The 8545-nt window shown below is 43.1% G+C and overlaps 1 long non-coding RNA gene across 1 annotated transcript; it reads left to right on the top strand.

Moving 5' to 3' along the window:
- Positions 1–90: 90 nt before the first annotated feature.
- LOC308177646 lies at positions 91–8095 on the top strand. The gene is made up of 2 exons (XR_013939284.1): positions 91–4285; positions 5245–8095. It is a non-coding gene; the product is annotated as an uncharacterized lncRNA (long non-coding RNA).
- Positions 8096–8545: the final 450 nt, after the last annotated feature.

Here is an 8545-nt window from a genome sequence, read left to right as displayed (position 1 = left end):
CCGCGGCTCGGCCCCGTGCTCCCGCGGGGGCAGCGGCGGCGCTCGGAGCCGCGGCGGGCCGGGGCGAGGGCCGGGGCGAGGGCCGGGGCCGGGCGCTGCAGCTGCGGGCAGCCCGTCGCGGCTGTCCCGAGAGCACCCGGTGAGCCGCTGGGCCCCGCGGCGCAGGCCGTGCAGGGCCGTGCGCCCAGGCAAGACCGGCGAGGATGTTTCAGAAGCGGCGTTTAGGAAGGATGCCGTGTAAAACTCCCGTTTGTTGGGTTGCTCGCTGAGTCCTAGCACTGAGGGCAAAGCTGTAGTCGCTGGTAACTCTGTGAGGAGCACCCGCAGGGGTGCGCTTTGGTGAAAAAAAAAAAAAAAAAAAGGAAAAAAAAAGTGAACATTAAACAGAGGAAGTGGCCTTGGACGGGACAGATGCTGGCTGGCTCTTGAATAAATTCCCTTGGTGCTTCTTTGGTCTGCAGAAAGGATGGCATGAGCTTTTGGCTCCTTCCCATTAGCTTTGCTGTGAAGGGTCTTTTCAGAAACGTACCCGTTGCAGGCTTGTCCTTTATTGGGCTATTTTTCTAGATCCCCACTATGTAGGGCATTTCCAAGACCCTATGTGACATTAAGGCAGATGTGCTTCTTTTTGAACAGGTCTTTCGTTTTAGTTTCCATCCCAAGATCTAGTTAACCAATGTGAAAAAGTAACATGCCAACATGTACACATCAAACAGTAATACATGAAAATAAGGTGAACTTTTGGTAGATCAGTTGTTTGTACAAGTAGAGAGCCTTACTCCATAAAGCCCAACAGAAAGGATAATAATTATGCAAACACATTAAGTATTCTTAATCCAATTCAGTGCTGCCTCCTGTTCCTGGGTTTTGAAAAAGATGAGTCCTGCTTACTGGAGGGAGCTGCCATGAGAGAATTCTGGGTGTGAACAAGTTGTCCACAAGTTGTCCTCCTGCTTCTTGTTTAAGGAGGAGAGAAGATCTTTCTCACCGTTCCTTAAATACTTATCAACGTCTATTGGTCGGGGGAACTTAAGGTAAATGATGGATGGGACATGACTTTTTAACTTTGTAAAGAGGTGTTTTCTGTTATCACTTCAGGGAGGAAACAGAGCAGTCATATTGAAGAAAAAACTAGGAGCAAGGAGGTTTACTTGTCACAAAGACGTGGAAAAAAAATGAAAGAGGAAAAGTGAGCTGGTGCTGTGAACTTCTGTATGTTGTGAGAGGAATAAACAAGTGGAGCTGGAAATCTTTAATTGTGATCAAAATTCTAACTATGGCACTGTAGAGACCTGCCTGGATAACTGCTATGTCTGGAATATTGATACAGAAGTGTGCAACGTGAGAAATAACAGGCAAGAGAAGAAGAGATGTCTTCTATGTCATGGATTTGTATACTTGCTTTGAGACAGTAGGAGGATCTTTTCTAAGCAATTTGAGAGACTGCTAAAAGGGAAGAAGACTGGGCATTACCATTTATGTCACAGGCTGCCTAGAAGTAAAACCAAGTAGAATCATCCAGTGCAGAGCAGTGGGAAGTTATAGCTGCCCTGTACCCCCCGCAGTACAGGAGTACAGCTGGTTCAGTAAGTTTGTGGCAAGCATTACTGTTTTTTTCAGAACAGAAGATGATAATTAATGACAGCCACAGGAGAGGAAGCTCTACTAGACCTGACTGTAGTGTCAGGTACAGCTTTTTGAGGATATGAACGTAAAGGGCGGTTTGGATGGTAGTGGTTATCAGCCTGTGATCCTGGTCTCTTGTTTCTATTTTGCTGGTTTTATGTTTCTCCTTCTAAGCAAAGACAGATTTCAGTAAATTCAGTGAACTGGTAGCAAGCAACTCACAGGAGAAAAGCCTGGAGAAGGGAGAAGTCTGTGTACATCGAGAAAGGAAAGGATATAAACTATTAATCTTATTGTCAAGCTCTAGGAAAACTGTGGCATGTATAAACAATTTGTTAGCATGTGGAAAATAACAGGCTTGCTATTTGTCTCCAAAGCGGATTTGTCAAGGACCAGTACTATTTCTTCTCTAACAGAATAACATTTTTTTTGTGGGGAGGGGAGAAAGAGATCATCTGTACTTGGGATCTGTAAGAACAGTTCTTGGTAAATCAGTGCAGTTTGGTAAAAGATGATAGATTAGAGGATCTCCCAAGATCCTTTCCAGACTATTTTTCTGATTCTGTGATTATGAATCTTCACCCAAACACCACTGAATTAACTTAGTTAACTTAATTAACTCAGTTTTGAATTATGCTTTGCAGCAAATAAAAATGGAGGGGGAAAAATCTTTTTTCCATACTAAAGGCGAATGTTGCAGCTGTGCTTTCAGGTTGCCTTGGCAAGTGGCCAAGTAGAGGAATTCTGTCTTAATAACTGGTGAAGTGCTAGTCACTTCACTAGCCAGAATGGCCCACCTGTCGCAATGGAACTATCCCTTTCTCAACTTTTTAATACTTATAAGTGTCTTTGCCTTCGACCCATGACATACAAGGTTAGTTGTTTATTCTCACACACATACACACACGTACAGAGAAGCACTTTAACCTCACTACAGGTCTCAGAGAGTTGGATAATTACCAGTCTCTCACGACCAATGCTTTCATCACTCTTTCTATTTGAAATTGTATAGGCAACTCTGACCTATGAGGACCATCTACAGTGTAATGTGTAATATCTTATGAATTAGTTTCACTAATTCCCTGCAATGTCCAGGCCTTTGACCTACTCAAGCAGCTGTAGAAACTGTGATCAACACTGATCTGATTTCCTCAGCTTTTAGCATCAGTTCCATGGTTTATGTTATCTGTGTTGCTCTTTGTATCTTCATATAAGTCCTGGCTGAATTGGGTTAGTGATGTCAACAAGGTCCTGCAATGAAACAGACAAGTGACTGGAGCATAGTAAGTAAATTCTCATCAGATCTTTGCCAATATCTTATCTTACCCAAAATAGAAGTGTTAATCCTGTGCATAGTCTCAGGGTTGCATGGGAATTAAACACTTGCAGAAATTAGACATCTTGTTCTTTACTTCTTGTCATCATGGATATGTCCTTATCATTTTGACATGAGCCGGCAGTGCGCACTTGCAGCCCAGAAGGTCAACTGTGTCCTGGGCTGCATCAAAAGAGTGGCCAGCAGGTTGAGGGAGGTGTTTGTGCCCCTCTGCTCTGCCCTCATGAGGCCCCACTTGGAATGCTGCATCCAGCACAAGAAGGATGTGGACCTGCTAGAGCAGGTCCAGAAGAGGGCCATGAAGTTGATCAGAGGGCTGGAGCACCTCTCCTATGAGGAAAGGCTGAGAGAGCTGGGGATGTTCAGCCTGGAGAAGAGAAGGCTCTGGGGTGACCTTGTCGCAGCTTTTCAATACTTAAAGGGGGCTAGTAAAAAAAAACGGAGAGCAACTTTTTGCTCTATCAGATAGTGACAGCACAAGGGGAGATGTTTTAAACTAAAAGAGGGAAGATTTAGATTAGGTGTTAGGAGGAAATTCTTCACTCAGAGGGCAGTGAGGCATGGGAAGAGGTTGCCCAGAGAGGTTGTGGATGCCCCATCCCTGGACGTGTTCAAGACCAGGTTGGATGAGGCCCTGGGCAACCTGATCTAGTGGGTGGCATCCCCGCCTATGGCAGGGGGTTTGGAATTGGGCGATCTGTAAGGTTCCTTCCAACCCAAGCCATTTTATGATCTTGTCATCACCTATTGCAGTAAGCACCATTCTATTCATAGGGCTAAGCAGTATCTGGGCAGTATACCATCACTCAAGTACTTACCCATCCTCAAACACAAGCTCCTATGAACTGTTACCATTTACACATAGGATCTTGAGGAACAGACTTGCTGAAACTCATCAAGGAATTCAATTTGTGTTTGAATTCTTTGAGTTCAGAGCTATATAGTCCCATTCATGTAGTCACACATGGAGTGACTTTTCATGGAGTTTAAAGAGCGTTTGCTTCTCATCAGCTAGTTGGAGGGTGTCATCCCTGTGCATATATTTGTGATGGGATGTCATTTCAAAAGAGCTGAGGGAAACGTTTCATAAGTGACCTGTCATGATCAAATAGGCAATGAGTTACTTTGCAGAACCAGAGCCAATGTTATTACAGAGCTGCGTTTCCCTTCTTCTGAATCCCAGTCCTTTGAAGATAGCACTTGCTATCTGACTCCTGCAGCGAACCATTTTCCTCTGCTTTTATTCTCTGAGGTAAATTCTGCTCTTCCTGATGTGCATTGAGACTGAAGAGGACACCTGTATGCAAGCTGATCAGGCATAAGGTTTGCATTGCCTATTTCATCACTATTTCATCCTCAGGGAGGTTGTGTGGTTTTGACTGTTAGACTGAAAATAATCAGCCAAAAAAAGCAACTGCTTTTACAACAGTCATAGAAACTCTCTCTCCACACTGGTACACTACAGGCAGCAAAACCAGTAGAGTGTTGTACATTTATTACCGTCCCTTCTCCCGCTCACCTTCCCCCTGATATAGAGCCTTACTTTGCTTCTCATTTTTGTTTCATGATTCATGAGTCTGGAGGAGCCTCTGGTCCTTACACTGCAGCTTACAATCCAACAACTTCTAATGGAAAACATTAGCACCTAACCTCATGCAGAAAGCATCCCAAACCACTGCAATACAAATAATTTTATTCTCAGTATGGACATGAACACACAGCATCTTGGTTGCTTTTCTCTATGACTCAGCTGCCGTACTGATAAGAAGTCGTAATGACTTTCCTAATATTTTAGTAGTAGCTATTAGAATAAATTAATTAGCATAAAATTAACTCTGTAAAAATAACTGTATGTCCACAGCTCCATAGAAAAAGGCATTAATAAAGCTAGTTTACTGTTACATTACTACTGAGAGATCGATATGCTTTTAGCTTTACAGATAACTAAGCTTGGACATAGAGCAATGTCTGCTCCGAGGTCGTTCAGTGATAAGAACTGACTGCAAAAGCCATGAATTCTGGATTCTAGTTCTCTGAAGTGTCTAGCCGCTTTTCACTTTAGCATTGTAGATACTCGCATACAGTTAATGTTGTTACATCTTCAAGCTCATGCATGCTTTGAGTAGCAGTTGATCTTAGACTGAATGTCCACTCTGAGTGCTTGGCTACATGCTTTCTGTGAGGCTGTGTGTACCACAAGTGCCCAACCCAGAGACTTTTTATAGCACATACATTGTTGTCTTTGCCTAATACTGCATTTGTTTTCCTCTTTCTATAAACAGCACCTCTGAAAATGTGGAAAATTGGAACCTTTCAGCTTTCCAATCCACCCAGTCCTTGCCTTTCAGAGTCCCATTGCTCATAATGCTTCATATTGGCTTGGTGAGCGAGAATAAATAAAGGCTGGTCTACTTCACCTTGGGGAAAAGGGCCTTTGTATTCTCTATTTTGCAGCCCATAAGGGAATGGATGGTGTCAATCCACTTTCAGCCTAAGGCAGAAAAATGCCTTCATATGCAAAGCTATGAAGGTGGCTGATAATGCCAACGTTGCTGATCATTATGACTATTAATTTGCAACTCTGACATACAGCTTGCCTACTTTTTGCTTCGCTGTGTTGAATAGCTCATCAAAAATGTCCATACCTTCCAGGAAGTCAGGACTAGAGCATGTATTAAGGCCTTCCACTTGGACTTACTGTGGCAACAAGAACTTTCATGAGGGTCCTGATGGCAATGACGGCATACTTCAGGTTGAACAGAGTAGCCCAGATGGATGTCTGTTTGTTGCAATAACTGTACAACTCAGTTTCCGTACTTCAACTGAGGAAAGTCCAGCCAGGCCTTCGTGATGTTTCTTGAAATTCATTGAAGCTATCACAGTTCATCTTCTTCATTTTGCTTTCAGGCTATGAAGGACTTGGTAAAGTGCATGAAAATTTTTGCTCTATCAAGTAACAACTCATTCAGCATGTTTGGACACATGGCAGGCCACATCTGAGTTATTTCTCATCATAGACTATGTGAGAGTTTATGTGTGAGGCAGGACTCTCAGTGGAACGAGGAATCCGTATACTGTGCTGGTGCCATTGTCTCATTTGTTCCTCTCTTTGGTGGCAGGAAGATCCCTATGGTATCTGCAAGAGGATGTTTTTTCATGTTCCTCTTTTGTTCGAATCAACGGCAATGGGCATTCCCTTCTATTACTAGGGAGCTCTTTTAAACAAACTGAGAACAAAAGTCTTCAGTTTCCCTCTGAAATGACTATATGTCACTGTACTAACGCATGTAGCAGTTTCAGTGATGTGCCAGACATTTCTTCTCTGCATCTGGGACTGCCACAGCCAAGGAACATTGAACTAGACCAAACAAGTACTTTGATTTCTGTATGTGCTGAGTTACTTAGTTGTACCTTACTTTGTCTAGCATAGATCTTCTGAAGATTATAGCACACCAGTGCTTTTGCTGCATTTTTCAAGATTTGATTGCTTCAGTGCTTTTTTAGTTAAAACCAGAGGATGTTACTGCAGAATGCAGAAGATGCTGAGCCTCTGACAGCTGAGCCTGCGTCATTTGTAAGGAGTACTATCAGAGTTCTACTGCAGGAGGCAGCACAGAAGAAGGCTGTGCAAACACTTCTCTGCCTAGGCTAATATTTACAGCACCACACTCTGCTCTTTATGGGGCCAGAGACAGACAGCAGACACTCACATCTCGTATTAACACCTGTACACTACAGAAATATTAACCTAATGCAAACAGCCCAGCAGAAGTTAATGTCTGTATTCACAGAAAAACAAACAAAAACCTCTTTCATTTTGTAGCATGAGTATTGGGTCCCTAAACAGCTCTGGCTGCTCATTGCTGATGAAGGTTCAGGGTCTTGACATCTAAAGCAGCTACTCATAGTTTTCTGCTTCAGTACCTGTGGCATTTGGCCACTTATGGCTCATATAGTTTTATTCTTTTGTTCCTATGAATAAAGCACTCAAATCTGCTCTTGTACTTTAGTCTCAGTGTGGTTCACAGCAGGAATACTGGAGACTTTTAGGTATGGATAGGTACAAAGACATGTAGCTCAATGTATAGACTGCATCTTTGGTGACATGAACTCCTTAAAAAGAGTCATCCTACAGGAAAAGGAACTAGCAAATTTATGATAATGTTATTTTAGGGGGGGTGATTGACATACTGAACTACAGAGCTTCAATCCAGAGGGACTTTGAGAAACCTGAGGACTGGGTCAAGAGAGACCTTGTAAGGTTTAGAAAGAGTGGAGCTCTCTAACAGGGCAGAGCTGGCCCCATGCATCTGTTCTGGTTAGGGACTGGCTGAGGAGCAGCCCCACTGGAAGGACCTGGACACCAGTGTGTTTTGATACTGTGTAAGACAATCCACGCACCGTGCTGTATTAGGAAGAACATGGCCAGAGAACTGAGGGAAGTTATTCCTATCTACTTAGCACTGCTGAGGCCACACCTGGAATGTTGTATGAAGTTCCCTAACCCCAAAGTTCAAGAGGGATATGTGGGAACTTGACAGAGTCTAGTGGAGGGCTACCAAGACAGTAGCATAAGACCCACAAAGAAGTGAACAGAGCTGGGATTTTTTGCTTGGCAAAGAGGAGTCTCAGTGGCGATCTGTTAACAGCCTACAGCTACACGAAGGCAAGTTGCAAAGGTGACAAAGCCAAACCCATGTTGGTAATGGCAGGTGACATAAGGAGTGATCATGGCCATAATATGTAACTTGGGTGGTTCAGACTATATACTGTGAAAACATTTTCACCAAGAAGTTGGTGCAGTGCTGTAATAGGTTCTACAGAGATGTGTTGGAGTCTATATCCTTAACCATTTTCAAAAGTTGTAGAAAAAGCCATAGCTGACTTGTGTTGGTGCTGGTGGCAGTACTGCCTGGAACAGACATTGGATGAGAGACTCTGTAAAAACCCTTCCCAACAACTGGTCAGGGCAGTGGTTAGAGTGCATATGCTTGGGTGATCCAAGCACTCCAAGTCATGAGCAGCTCAAAAGAAAAAAAATATTTGTAAGAGGAAAGCCAAAATCTTTAAGAGAGGAAAAGAGGAGCTCCTTCTAACAGTACTGTTATACTACTTTTTTTTTTTCAGAGACAAGAACATGGAACAAGTAGCTTTAATAATACATTCCACTAGATTTTGATTCAAAAGCATTTAAATGATGCACCTACAAATCTACAGCCCTACAAATGCTGGCCCATTTTTCCAGATCCTAGTATATCCATGCTGCATATTGTCAGAGCAGCTACTTGCTTTCTCCTTGTCTCAAGTGAATCTAAATTAGCACGCAGGACAGTGGATGTGGCAATGGCAAGACAGACCCAGGCAGATGCTGTAATGCCTTAGGGGTAGCAGCTGTTCAGAGGCACATATTATATTGACTATGGTAACAGAAAAATAATGGAACTGAAAACAAGATTTTACTGTTCCTGTAGGTTGGCAAGGTACTTAAACAGATATGAGAGCAATTAAGTGACAGGACATGCATTAGATTATTTCCCCTTGATTCAGTAGGGGAAAATGGACTGGGTTTCCATTCTCTTTAAG

The sequence above is a fragment of the Anser brachyrhynchus genome, assembly GCF_964034855.1.
Source record: "Anser brachyrhynchus genome assembly, chromosome: 14".
Taxonomy (NCBI): domain Eukaryota; kingdom Metazoa; phylum Chordata; class Aves; order Anseriformes; family Anatidae; genus Anser; species Anser brachyrhynchus.
This window is presented reverse-complemented; position numbering and strand designations above follow the sequence as displayed.